At 30.9% G+C, this 14,870-nt stretch overlaps 2 protein-coding genes across 3 annotated transcripts in view; one reads left to right on the top strand and one right to left on the bottom strand.

Annotated features, from left to right (window-relative positions):
- Nucleotides 1-14,870, top strand: part of LOC107454882 (5-methylcytosine rRNA methyltransferase l(2)10685) — a 199,268-nt gene that overhangs the window by 71,509 nt on the left and 112,889 nt on the right. The window lies entirely within an intron of this gene.
- The window catches only part of LOC107454881 (calcium-permeable channel component Mid1), a 159,393-nt gene that overhangs the window by 85,851 nt on the left and 58,672 nt on the right, over nt 1-14,870 (bottom strand). The gene's annotated exons all lie outside the window — the stretch shown is intronic.

Genomic DNA, 14,870 nt, shown 5'->3' with positions numbered 1-14,870 from the left:
TCGATTTATCTTCTGAACTTCCTCCATTGACACAAAAATAGAGTCTCTCTTAGGTAATTTTGAAACAATGTACAATTAGCAAACAACGCTCGTTAAAGCGGAGAGAATAAGTGCATATATTTTAGTTTTTGTTAACTTATTTCGAAAGGAGCTTGAATTATGAAGTCTCTTACTACTAAATCGTATATAAGTTAAAATTGCCCAATTTCTGATTCAGCATTTTAGTTTTAAAAAAAAATGTTTTCGCTATTATATTTTTTTTTGTTCAACTGAAATGTTTAAATCATCTTCTTGGGATACCAGCAAGTGACGTATTGTGGGTACCTCAATCCTGATTGGCTGTTGAAACGTGGCATCTGTTTGCGTTAGCAACTGTTCTTTCCATTCTATTTCGAATGAACTAAACCGATCAAGTATCAATTCTCTTAAGTGACAGATTCTATACATTCTTTTACAAATATTTCAATTCTTTCACTATATATTTCTTACTTAACACAAAGGCAGGCAGGAAACCATGTGGAACATAAACAAACTAATGATGCGCCGAAGTTGCCAGGTACACAAAACAAAAATGTATCACGGTTACAATAAAAATATTTAAACAAATAATAAATCTAAGTTAAGAAAAGACGTAGGCGAGAAAGAATTATATTTCAGCAATTTTGATGAGCGATACAACACTGTATTTTATTTACTTCACATTAATTAACATTCTTACTTATGTGGAGAAACTTAGCTCAACTTAAAACTCCATTTTGCTTATAAACCTCTCAGCTTTTGCTGACGTTATAGGTCATGTGTGTGGGTATCTGTGATCTCCTTCTTCTTGAAGTGCAAGTGCCTAATTTTAGTATATAGATAGACAGTATTGTATATCCTTCGGGGCGTTATTCAGTGAACTGTTATTGCTAGAACTTCCTATTTCCTGATCACAGACTTAGTGCGAAAATAATTGCTGTTGATAATTATTCGGAAACAAAGGCTTAAATTACTTATCGTTCTGATTTTAAAAAAAGGGATTATTTTTAGTTACTTTTTATTGCCAACACTTTGTTTATTACCTCGCAATTATCTATATTATATAAAACGCTAATACGTATGTATCAATAAAACCGATGATATTTCTTTCCTCGGTTTGGCAACAGTTTTCATTTTTATTTGATAGGCTTCGGCGCACAAGAGCACGTAGTGAGCATCATATGGCTAATCTATATTATATAAAACGCTAATACGTTTTAATTGATAGGCTTCGGCGTGCAAGAGCACGTAGTGACCATATCATATGTCTAATCGGGTGAATTCTCACCAAATTATCAAAAAAATTCTCACAAAATTATCTTCATCGAAGCCGATGCTTTACATCCGGCGTTCAGTACTATTTCATATTGTTTTACAACACATGGTTTTAGCCCTCTGGTGGGAAGGACTTTAAAACAAAGCTTTCAAAAGTTACTTTTCTCAACAACTGAAATTTAGAATAGTGTGATTAAGAAAAATATGTGAACTGTTTGCAATTTCAAATTAATATTGAAATGCACAGGTTTAGAATTTTCTACAGTTAAAGTTTTCGAAACTTCAGTGTTCAAAAAAGTATACAAAAGCTAGACGTTAAGAACGTATCCCCGAAATGAACTGCGAAAGCAATTCCGGGGGTAGGCGAGCGCCAGCGAGCAGGGGGCGAAGCCTCCTAGTATTAAATATTTCCTTGTAATAATTTTAATCTTAATAAACTAAACCGACAATTTGCGTGCAAAGATAAATTTTAAAACAATACAAGAACCATATAAATACTTATTCGGAATAAACAGAACTCATTTTTCAGTTATTGATTTTATTTTATTTTTCCTGGAGACATTTTCCATTCAGCTGTACTCATCATGTTTTGTCCTATTATATAACTATTGCTAGAGGATATGTAGCTTTCTTCTTTTTAAAACTAAACAAATATAATGCTATGTAATGAAAACATGATTTTTGGTACGCAGGAAAATTTTTAAATTAAGCAGTTGATTCTACGATTGTCCACTGAATGAGTAAGCAATTGTGTCTCTTCATTCGTTAAGGGTGTCTTCAAGGCTCAAAAAATTACATATTTAAAAACTGATAATAATGTCCTAATTTTTGGCATCAACTTGCTACATAAACTTACTTCACCCTTGTTGCAGACTGCCATTTACCGAGTTTGATGATTTTTGTATGAGAGACAGTGAAATGAAAACCGAAAATCTGCCATAAAATATGATCCTCGCCAAAATTAGTGATACTTTTGTTACATATCGATACTGATAATTGTAGGGTGAGAGAATTTTACGAGGAAATGTTTCGATCAAAAATTTAAAAGCATCAATCATTATGTTATAAAAGTTTTCAGCGATGGAAGATTTATTTTTACAATCAACGAGTTGAATACATTTTTGACATATTATAGTGTTTTCAGCCATTGTGAAATTTATTCTTACTCTCAATGATTTGAAGACATAAGATAGATATTGTAGTGTTTTTTAACGATGCGAAATATTTTTTTTTACAATGTACAGTTTACACAGTTGAAACATATCAATCAATGTATTATAAGGTTTATTAGCAATTTGAAAATATTGTTTTGGATCAACACTCTACGTATAATTTTTTTATGTAAACAGATAATTTAAGCATTTGGAAATGCTTAAATACTCTGTTTCTAAATATTTTTATACGACCGACGATTTAAAAACATCATTTGGTTTATTTTAGTATTTCAAAACGATGAGAACGAATTGTATATTTACGATTAACGATCTAAAGCCATCTATTGATGTATTACTGAGTTTTAACAATGGGATGTTCGTACACTAACAGGCCAAAAGTATCCAGATACCCGCTCACTGAAATGTATCTCGCAGGAACAACGGACACCAGGGTTCTCTTCATGATTTGGCCTGGTTTCCTTTGTTCCTGTGATTGAAAACATTAACTCTGAGATGTATTGTACCGGTTAGTACTATTAATCAAAATTAGTGCATTCGTTGTGTTTCACTGTTCAAAAAATTTAGTCATTTAGGACCTCAGTTTACCGCATGGGATATTTTACCTGTATAACTGAAAGTAGAATTTACTCAATTACCATACTACTTAAAAATATGCATTTTAAGTTATAAAAAAACGAATTAACGTTTATTAAAACGACGTTTATTAAATAAATGAGAAAAAAGTCCTAAAGGGACTAGTTACGATAAAAAAAAAACGTTACAACCAAAATATATCATAGTGAGGGCAACAACGCTAGTGCTTTCCTTCCATACAGCTAACAGCACTATCTTTATCAAATAATGACAGGGCCCGACTTAGGCTAATTGGGGTAATCACTACTTCAGTAATGAAGATTTAGACTTTATGTAGGTATTTAAATCCCCCCCCTTATTATACATAGATAACAATGAAATTGCTATAAAGTCCCCCTCCCCTTTCAATGCTCAGACGAAATATCGCTCGGTCCATTTTATTGATTTTCTGACAATTCTATGTCCATCATGCCGAATACCGTTTTCTGATTGTTAACTTCGTCATCTAGATGTGAAAAATCATATCCTCGCTGACATTAGGGCGGGATTCAGGTAAATTTCCCAAATACAATTGCTCAATTAAGCCTTTCAGAAACCTGTATTTTTGTAAATATATTGCATTTTGCTACATGTAAAAATACAAGCTTTTGATTGCCCTATTGTGCCATCGCAATTGCGAAAATTTAGCTGAATTCCGCACTAGAAAGACATGGATTTACGAAATATAGATTTTTTTTGTGTTCATACGATAGATTAAAGAAAAAGCTAACATAAAACTGACGGATTTTACACTTTACTGATATCTTGTTTGAAAAAAGTTCACCAATAAAGGAAACCTAAAATAAACTTTCGTTTCGATTTGTGGCCCTCCTCTGATGTGGGGCCCGGGGCAACTGTCCCATATGCCCCAGCCTTTGTCAGGTTCACAATAGTTGGATCACCGTAATTAGTACGTATACCATTATTCAAACGTCGTTCATTCTCACCTGGAGCTGGCATAGATTGACCTCCAGACCCCAATCGAAGTACACCCACGAGGGGTTACCAGCTGTTCACATACGGAAATTCATTTCAACCATCAGATGTCACTTAATTTCCATACAGAATAAATGTTTCGTTATTCTTTAATGGATTATCATCCCTCACTGCTGGTGATATACAGGGTGTTCCAAAATTATCTTTACAACTTCAAAAATTCAAAACTTCGAACATAAACAAGATATTTTTATTCTGTCTTTTGCATGTATTACTGCAGCTAATAAAGTTCTTTTTTCAATAGGCTGAAAAGTTATAAGTGAGGATGTGGACACCACAACAGAAAGCTCAATGCGTCTCATGGTTCATAGAGACGAAATCAGATACACAGGTTCAACGGAACTTCAGGACAAATTTCCAAAGAGACCCTCCATCCGTGCATGGCCCACAAGGTTCATGAGCACCGGATCAGTATTGCATAAAAGTGGAGCCGGACGACCCAGCACAAGTCCAGAAAATGTGGAGCGAATACGGCCATGAGACGCATTGAGCTTTCTGTTGTGGTGTCCACATCCTCATTTAAAACTTTTCAGCCTATTGAAAAAAAAACTTTATTAGTAACGTTATACCAGTCACATCTCTATCGTGAACTGAGAAATCTTTTTTGTTGACGTCTACGACTGGAGCCGACTGACTTTTTACCTCTGAAAATTCCTCACTAGCGGGTTGCCACCCCCAACCAGTAAAAGCATATAAAAAGATACTATCTAAATTCATAGTTATACATATAAAAAGAGACACTATGAGAAAATAATTGTTGATACTACATAATTACCACAATCTATTGGAAATTGATTTTAAATTTGAGTTAAAAAAATAATGCCATCATTTGAGAAAAGAAAAGTTTTACTATTAATTTTGATTATAAAAATATTTAAATATGCTAATGCTGCCACCTATTGGCAAAAAAATAAGTTAAAAGTACTACTGTGAAGATACTTCAACAATACAGTATGTGGAGATTCTGGACACTGACTCCCTCTCAACTCTGATGCAATGTTTCGGTGGAAGCCTATTTATTTTACAGCAAGATAAATGACTTGATCAGCCATGGTTTTATTTCATTTTATAACCGTCGTTGAAGAGTCGATTCAATTTTTTGGGTTTACGACGAATAATGTTCAACTCCGTGAACACTCTATCCCCTGAGCCGGCACGGCTCTCAGCCATGTTTTGACAAAAGGGTGTTCAAAATTTAGACTTCAACTGTGATGGACGCCTGAATGTTATTTCCTATGGTCACCTATCATAAAGTGGTAGGAAGTCTCTCCAGACCTTGGCCAGGATCAACTTCAATGCTTCAAGACACTTCAAGTTTATGCCACTCTGGTTACTTTAGTACCTGGTTACGTACCTGGTTTAGTATCTGGTTACTACTCTGGATAGTTTTTTATTATTACGATGGATGATTTAAAGAAATGTATCGCAAGATTTTTTTAACAATGAGAATTTTTTTTTTATGATCAACGATATCAATGGATATTCTGCAGAGATTTAAAACACTGGGAAATATTTTTTCTTTACATTAAAAAATCACAAGTGCCGCCACTGTTTTTGATGTTCAACAATACATTTTGCTTTGCTGCACAAAAACTATAAAACTTAGCATATAAAAATTACGAAAGTGTGCAGAAAAAGACACAAACAGTACGATGAAATAAAAACATCAACATTCGATGATTAGTTCTATATTTATTAAGTTTCAATCTTGTGGAAAATTACCCAGCGAGCTGTGCTACAGGCCACAGGAATACAACCCAGAGTGCTGATACGAGCCATTCTCGTTTATTAACTTAACTCAAGCTTCTTTTTTGAAATTTGAGTTTTCTCAAAAATTATAGCTATTTTAAGTGTTTTTTTGTGAATTTTTTCTCTTCTTTTGCTTTAAATAATATTATTATCATACATTACAGTTGAAAACTGCATCTATCACGAAATCTTCATTTTATAACCTCGCGCTTAACTTGATGTTAACAGTAACAAAAAAATTAATAAAAAAATATTGTGATCACACATTACCCATTGGCATCGTTTTTTTTTCTTTCTTCAACTCTAACCTTTGGGAGGGTGTCAATCAATATGGGACCCTCTTTATGCGTGATATTCACCTGAATTAGTATTGAAAACGATCCAGTATGAACTGTAGATTGGAATTTCTGATTCTTAATTAAGACAATAAGAACAAAAGTATAGTTCTAATGATGAAATTCTCTTTTATTCACAACTCTAGAAGTATTTATGGGATCTCTCTGGTCCCATACCAACTCAATGCTTAGCAAAATGAAAAAAGGAATTCTTAAAAAAATTATCAAACAGTAGCTGTCGCCATAGCAACGCATGCAATGACGAAGCATGCGCACTGCTTACTATTGCTCTTGCACGCAGTTGAAAAGTGTGATGACGTCAAAATAAAGGGCGGACACCATCAAACTCAATACAAAATCCATTTTGCCAATAGGCAATAAAGTAAAAAGTAAGAAAAAGAGATAAGATGTTGCCATATATAAAACTTTTAATTTATATCAAGATTAAAAAAAACTATTAAAGTTGAATCAATCTGTTTTAAATTTGAACTGTTATATGATATAAGGTTATTGTTAACTAATCATTAACACGTAAAATTAATTCTCATTTATTATATCTAATTTTGTCACACATTCGGCATTCCTAAATTTATAATTTAAACTCAGATGATTATTTTTTAATTCCAAGTAATCATTCATTTCAAGACGATTAATACATTATAAAAATGTTCTTGCATAAAATTAAAATTGTTAAATATTTTACAAACAAATTAAAAAAATTAAAAAAAAATATATCGGCTATTGAATAAAACGAGGACGAATGTGAGGTTACAGCAAAGGTTGATGAACTCCTAAACAGTTCGAATTTTCATTCTAAAATTACGGTAAAATAACCGGCAGTAGTCTGTCCATCCTATCAACCGTAAAGTTTACGGTAAAAAACTTTTTTTAGCTTTATGGTTTTAGAACCGTTTACAACTATTTTGGTTATAAAATTACGAATAGAATACAATGCGGTTTTTTCAGCACATTACAACTAGGGTGGTTTCAAAACCGAAAAGAAGTTAACTGAACATAGGAGCTAAGCTTTTCGTTAAGTAATGGACTTTGGAGAGTACAAGACACTGGAAACACTTCATGTGTTGAAGAGAATGGGGGAATAGTGTGGTGTCAATGCTGGGCACCAGTTCTGTCGGTTATGACAGACTAGCCCTTTCGGCTATGATAAGTTGCACGGAACTAAGTGGCTTAGTTCTGGTCCGCATTAGGAGAAAGCAATTAATAAACCGTATTTTTCACAGTTAACAATTTGAATATCATCTTATTTATGGTTATTTGACTTTTTTGTTTGAATATGGTAAAATAACAATAAAAAAAACTTTTAACCATTTTTTCCGAGAAATTCCTAACAGTGCAGTTATAAAAAACATTAGTTAATATTTCTACTACATTTTTAAAACGTTAATTAAGAATAATTTGCAACATTTTTCTCAAAAAAGTAATTTTTGAAACATTTTAACATTATGCAAAATTTCCCAACATTATTGCTCAGTGTTAATCAATAAGTGTAAGTCATTATCATTTAATTCGAAATAGTCATTATTGCGATAATTATAAATCACAATGGACCCTCATAAATGTAATATTTTAGAGCTCGGAGAAGAAGCCGTTAGATAAAATAAAGTTCTGAGTAAAGCTATAAATTATTGCTATCTTTGTTCCAAAATTTAATTTGCTTAAAAGCATGTTCTCTTTATTCGAAAGGAGATTTTAGATGTCCTTTTCGTTGTAGGTTACAGTACTTAAAATAGAATAAAAATTAATAGGTGACCCATTTAAAAGAATTTATTAAATGGAACTGTTATCAAACAAGGCAATATTATTTCATTATTCAGTAGAATATAATTAATATGTTGAAAGTGAAGAAAAATTAATGAATTAAAATTAACCTGTTCGATGATAATTAATGTTATGATTATGTAAATGAAAAAAGAAAACTCTGTATTCTAAATTGAAATTTTAAACACGATTTATTAAACAAATTATTGAGTGAATTTAAGAAAGGCGCAATTTCAGCACTTAAACGCGAAGAAAATTTTGGTTTCAAAATCTACATAGTACTATGTACATAGTACATGATTCAACCAAAACCACTGAAGCAGGAAAATATACTAGACAATGCAAAAATTGAAAAAATTCGTAAATTTAAAAAAAGTAGATATATTTTGAGAACTTACAATAAAGCGGCCATTCTCAAGACTAATAAAAAATTTTTATTTTGTCGTCCGCAATTTCGCATTTTTCTTCGTCCAATTTGTTTTGTTTTCTTCATTCTCGTTCGTTTAGTCTTAAGAATGGGCGCTTATTTTTGAGAGCAAGAAACAAGTAGACTTTTTCACCGTTTTAATACATGAAGCAAATGAAGTGTTTACATTTATGTAGTACGGACTATATTGCTAAAAATGTTTGTCTAGATTTTAAAATGGTCATACACTTCAAATATTTAAAAACTATTTTTTAATTTTTTTAATAAAACCATCTGGACAAAAAAAATCATTAAAATTATTGAAAATTTTCAATTTAGCATATTTTTATGACTACGCAAATGATGAATTTTTATGACTATAAGCAAATTCAGCCAACGCTGCGTTAGAATAGTTTTTTAAATATTAAATTCAATCTTTTGATTTTAAAACTTTGGTATTTATTCATATTGACGTATTGCGGCTTTCTCATTATTAACACAAAGAGCATTAGATGAGCGAAACTTAACCATGGAGAAACTGGTGCAATGAATGTTAGTACTATTATGGTCATTGTTAAAACTATTAAATACTGCAACAACCTTACAAGCCGTTATACAAAATTACATATTATTTGCTGGAAAGTCTTAATTCATTAGAAGAAAAAAAAGAGCCTTCAAAGAATTTTAACGCTTTGAGTTAAAAAAAAAAAAAAAACGTAATATTCAAACATAGTTATTGATAGGTGATACAAGTTTTTAGGACATATGTCACATTTCGTACAGGTTATTCGATGAAATTAGTTTTGTTTACACGCGAACATAAATTAAGAGTACTTAAACATTTAAGTGTTTAACCTCTTGAGGCCCGAACTTTAAATAATGGCGAAACATAGAATTTTTATTTCGAAATATGTAGCTCAGAAGAAAGTAAACTCATAGATGCCAACAAATACTTTTCTGAGAAAAATATTCAATTAATTAAACTTAATTAACCTCTTTTTAGTTAGTTTTAATTCGTACATAAAAATAAATTTTAATTTTTAGTATTTTTAACCGTTCTTGATTGTGTAGAAATTAATACTTTTATAATAAAAGTTAACACGTAACAAACGATCCAAGATATGCGCGGGTACTAGTTATTCTGTTTTTGTAATTTTCACAGTTTTGGAGTTTTTATTATTATTTTGACAAATTAGAAACTTTAAATTGCTTTAACAAAAGCCCACATACACTGCTGTAAAAAAGCATAAAGTCAATGAAGAAAGTGATAAAACGTAAATTATATGGCTATGGTTTATTACATGGTTATATATATTATATGGGTATGGTTCATTATATGGTTATATATAATATATGGGTATGGTTTATTATATGGTTTTGTTTTATAATATAGCCATAGATAATGAGATTATAAAATCAAGAGCAAAATGAAATTAATAGGAAAATAAGTTACTTTATGTGTCATGCAAAGATGATTGTGCTCCGGAAAAAATCTGGATTTCAGGATTTTTTCCCGAACGGAAATTTTCAGAAATCCAAGGTCCAGAAGTTTCAAAAATTAATCTATCACATTTATGTATAAAAATTCTTTTATATTTTATTCAAAAATATTAGAACTAGAATTAATCATTGGCATCTCCTTCACTTTTTAATATTTTTTTCTGGTAGAATAATAAATGTGATTAGAGGTAAAAGTAAACTTATGCATAATTATTCATTTAAATTATGCTGCATGTAATTTATTTAGAATTTCATGTTGTGAAAATAGCAATGATTTAAATTGATAAAGACTTTAATTTTTTGACTTAAGACTTTAATTTAATGATTTTACTCAAAAAATTTTCAGGAGTTTTGAGTTTTGTTCACAATCAAGATAAGATTTCAACACAAAATGAGTTGGAGAAAAGTATTAAGTTGGTACAGTTATTACATCAGTAGAATCCTTTTTTTTTAATTACATTTATCTCATACTCGCAATCATGAACCCAGATAGAGATCGTTAAATACTGGTATCGATATTGTTCCAAGACATCTAGATTGTATCCATCCAATCCCACTTGCTCTTGAATTGCTTGCTAGATCTGCAAAAATACCTTACTAATATGCTCCAGAGATTTTTCACCGGATTCAGATCAGGGGCTGCGAGATGTCCACTCAAGGGATTTAACCTCATTTGCTTTCATCCAGAATTTAGTTGAATATGAAGTATGGACTTCAGCATTGTCCTGTTTTCGAAGGATCAGTTTCCGGATGTTATAAGAGGAGCAACAGGCAATATATTATCTTCCAATATATCCTGATACATAATTGAATTCATTTTAGTTTATATAAATATAATTGGAATTGTACTGCCTGCTGCAAAAGCTCGTCTATACTATGACGAACCCACCACCAAATTGACGTTTGGAAAATATGATTCGGTCCGTAAATCGTACCAAAAATATCGACAGCCACCTGGTCCATCCATATTAAAATTCTTTTCATCAAAAAATAGTATCTCATCGCTCTAATTCGTACCTTTCTTAAGATGCTTCTTTCCTAAACAAGCATCTTTGTGCAATTTAATAAGCGGAGTTTTTCCTTTAGTAACTTCTTATGTAAACTTCTTTGGACTTCTTTAATAATGTTTGAATTATTATTTAAATAATTCCTAACCGTGCAGCTGCTGCATAATTTGTGCTGATGACATCTTACCATGAGTATCATGCTTCCAGGTTTGACATTCTTGCTTAGTTGAATGTGCTATTTACTTCCAATGTGCTATTCCTTCCAATGTGCTATTTACTGCCTTAGCTTTCAGGATTCCTGAGGTAACTGGGCACCCTTGGACCTTTCTATTTTTCTTGCAATTTGAGAACCACTTAAACCCATTTCTTTAAAAGCTTAAATTCGTTTGTCCTCGTTAAATAATAAAATTCGTCTCCCAATAATTGTATTGCCCGTACTTACTACCAAAATCTGCTTTTATGCAAATCAGATCTACTTCTTGTACTGGTGCAAACCATTTTTTCTCATGTTTTACGCTTGACAATGACGTAATTAGCAACGATTTTATACTTTTTCTAAGTTGTTCATCAATGATTATGCTAATTTTGCTATGATTGAAATAATTTGTGTAATAAAAATAAAATTGTCATGCAAAGCAAATAGAAAATGAATTTGCGTATTCAGCCATAGTGTTTGATATTTGGCGACTTTTTGCCCGGCTTTAGACTTTTAAACACTGTAGGACAAATGACTTAAGAAGCAATATTCACAATCTACAGTAATATGTTAATAAGGGAAGTAAGCATCTGTAAAATTCCCATTAAAACAAAATTAATCTTTAATTCAATAGCATGGTTGAAAGTCCTGGATAGGGTAAAAAATTGCTGCCATTTCTGATCCTTGAATAAAATATGCCCGTTAAAGTTACAAGTCATTCATTTTTAAACTAACAAAACTTCCCAGTTATGGTGCCTTCTTAGCGTAATTCACAGACTATTCGGCTGCTACCAGAAAGGACTAGAGATCAAAATTTGTAATTAATAATTTAGGTTTTTATTAAATTTAATCATGAAAATGTAAACAAAAGTACATTATTAATGTAAATAAAAGTAGACAAAGAAAAGTAGAAAAGTAGATAAAGAAAATGTAAATAAAAGTATATTAGCCTGTTAAAAAAGACTGAAAGAAGGAAAAAATTAAAAAAAAAATATTTATTACTTAACTAAATAACTATTTCATTGAAAATGTAAATTTTAAAGGTAATACTTTATGATTATGATTACGAGTAAAAAAAGAAAAATAGAGGGAAGATAGAGGTAAAAAAATCCTATTAAAGCGATAAATAGTTCCTATCAATTTATTCCTTATATTTATCTATTTAACTAGGAGGCTTCGTCCCCTGCTCGCTGGCGCTCACCANGTAAAAAAAGAAAAATAGAAGGAAGATATAGATAAAAAAATCCTATTAAAGCGATAAATAGTTCCTATCAATTTATTCCTTATATTTATCTATTTAATAATAATAATATACTTTTGTTTACCTTTTCATAATTAAATTTAATAAGAATTTAAATTATTTATTACAAAATAAAAAATCAGTTAGTTCATTAAAAAAATTAAGTTTCTATTTAGTTAAGATTTATAGCTGATTTATGTGTAAAGGAGCTATCTGTGCTCTACTTTGTCAAAATCTAGGCTTTGGCCAAAGAAGCCTGAAAAACTTTGTTGTGCTACTTTCTGCAAAGAATTAATAATAAATAAATTAGACACAAAACTACAAACAAATAAACGGAGAAAGCCTCATAGTGGCATTATACAAATACTTCTTTTCCACCTACTTTAATTTTTATTTTTCTAGTACAAATTGCACAGTAAAACTTTAAATTATTAAAAAATATCTCCTGCTCAGGCATTACAACAACATATAATTTCTAAAAGTATGATATCTCTTTCATTTTAGGTCCCTTCTGTTTTGAAATACTTCAAATTTTGATTAACCACCAAAAATGTATGCATCTTTTTCAGACTTTTAAACCAATGTTACTGTTAATAATATTTCTCATTGTTAATGTCCAACAGATGGCGCTGTAGGCAGTAATGTAAACGGATTAATTATATTCAGTTTCCTCTAAGGCACTGTACCATGATCACCATTCCTTGTTTATTGTTATTAAATATAATTTGTTGAAGGTGTTTGTAATGCTTTAAAACACCAAGATCATAGTAATTAAACATTTACGCCCTGAAGTGTTAATAATAATTCACAATGTTAATAATAATAATTTCTAAAATCCAACAGATGGCGCTCTGCACAGTAACTTAAAAGAATTAATTGTATTCAGTTTAGTCTATGGCTCTGTACCATGAACATTATTCCTTGTTTTTTGTTATTAAATATACTTTGTTGAAGGCGTTTGTAATGCTTTCACACCCCGGAATCATCGTATTTAACATTGGCGCACCAACCTGGGACTAAGAAATTGATAAAGGTGCATTTGATTTGAATAATGGATTCATTTGATGATTTAAAGAACAAATGAAAAACAATCCGTGCTTTAACAACTCGATTAATAACAAAAAACAAGGAATGATGTTCATGGTTCAGAGCCATAGAGGAAACTGAATACAATTAATCCTTTCACATTACTGCGCAGAGCGCCATCTGTTGGATTTTAGAAATTATTATTAACATTGAGAAATATTATCGATTTACAATTATTCTAAAAAAAATAATTTTTTTGTTCTATAATACTTAAAATATTTATAAATTTCTTTAATAGAATTTATTTTGGACGATGAATACAAAGATAAATTTTAGACTATTCCTATTAATTAAACGAAAATTATTTTTATACGTCCATTCGAAAGAAGAAAAAATTATCTCTCAGTTTAACATTAGATGTGATGTAAATTAAACTGTAGAAATTTTTATTCTTTTGACAGCATATAACTCTGTTCCGTTAAAAATAGAGTTTTATGCACTGTTACTTTCTTCAATAAATAATTATTATTTATTCTTAATGTCATATAAGTTCAAGAATCAACATGGATAGCTTGAGAGACAATTGGTTGCCTAAAAGCGAGGCCATCGCGGTTAAATCGTCGCTTTCGCTTATGCCACGATTCAGAGGCCAATCAGGTTCGACGCACACGCGTGGCGTCGCTTAAAAGTATCCAATTAAATCTAGTCCGAAAATTGATACAGATTGGAAATAGACCAAGCCTAATTGCTGTAACGCTAAACCCACCAATCACAACCACGTCATTATACCAGACCATGTGATTTAAGTCACATGGTTAGGCCTAATGACGTCTATCGCGTTTTGTTCTTCTCGAGTTGCAAATGCTCAATTGTGCATGGATAACAATTTTTTTGTATGTCGCTAAATTAGTATTTCTAAAGTTATCAGAAAATACGCATTTACTTTTTTTTTTATAATTACGCATTTTTACGATTTTTTTATCACGAACCAATTTTAAATCAATGGTAATTGACATTAAAAATGATAAAGAAGTTTTCTTGATAGAAATAAACTTAGACTATAAATGAGTTTGCCGCGAGCAGTAGCATAATTTTGGAGCCAGATAATACTGAGGGTCTTAAATCTTTATTTTGATTGGAGGAATTTTTTACCAAGTGTTTTGCCTAATTTAACCTGTTAACTGGTTATGAACTTTTTATCCGAACTATTGCCGCAATGGGCATGATGAGATTTTTCGTCATGGCTCATTATTTATGTATTTCGTTGTGGAAATTACTTATAACCATACAGAAACAAATATCCATTGTGAAACGAATTGAATATAAGTTTATTCCTCGGTTAATAGGTTGATAATGGAAATCCATTAGGAAAGGCAAAAAATAATAATAAATCTTTTTAAAAAAAATGGAAAGTTGAGAGTTTCATTAATTGTGTCGGTAAGTGTCTTTCACCTCCGTACGTGATTTCGTACTGTTTATTTAGATCGATTTATTGATTAATTCCTTTTATTTGTACAAAGAAAGATTATTTCACTAGTAAATTTATAAGCATACAC

This window comes from Parasteatoda tepidariorum, chromosome 8 (genome assembly GCF_043381705.1).
Source record: "Parasteatoda tepidariorum isolate YZ-2023 chromosome 8, CAS_Ptep_4.0, whole genome shotgun sequence".
NCBI classification, from domain to species: domain Eukaryota; kingdom Metazoa; phylum Arthropoda; class Arachnida; order Araneae; family Theridiidae; genus Parasteatoda; species Parasteatoda tepidariorum.
Note: the sequence above shows the minus strand (reverse complement) of the source record. Positions and strands in the feature narration are given on the sequence as shown.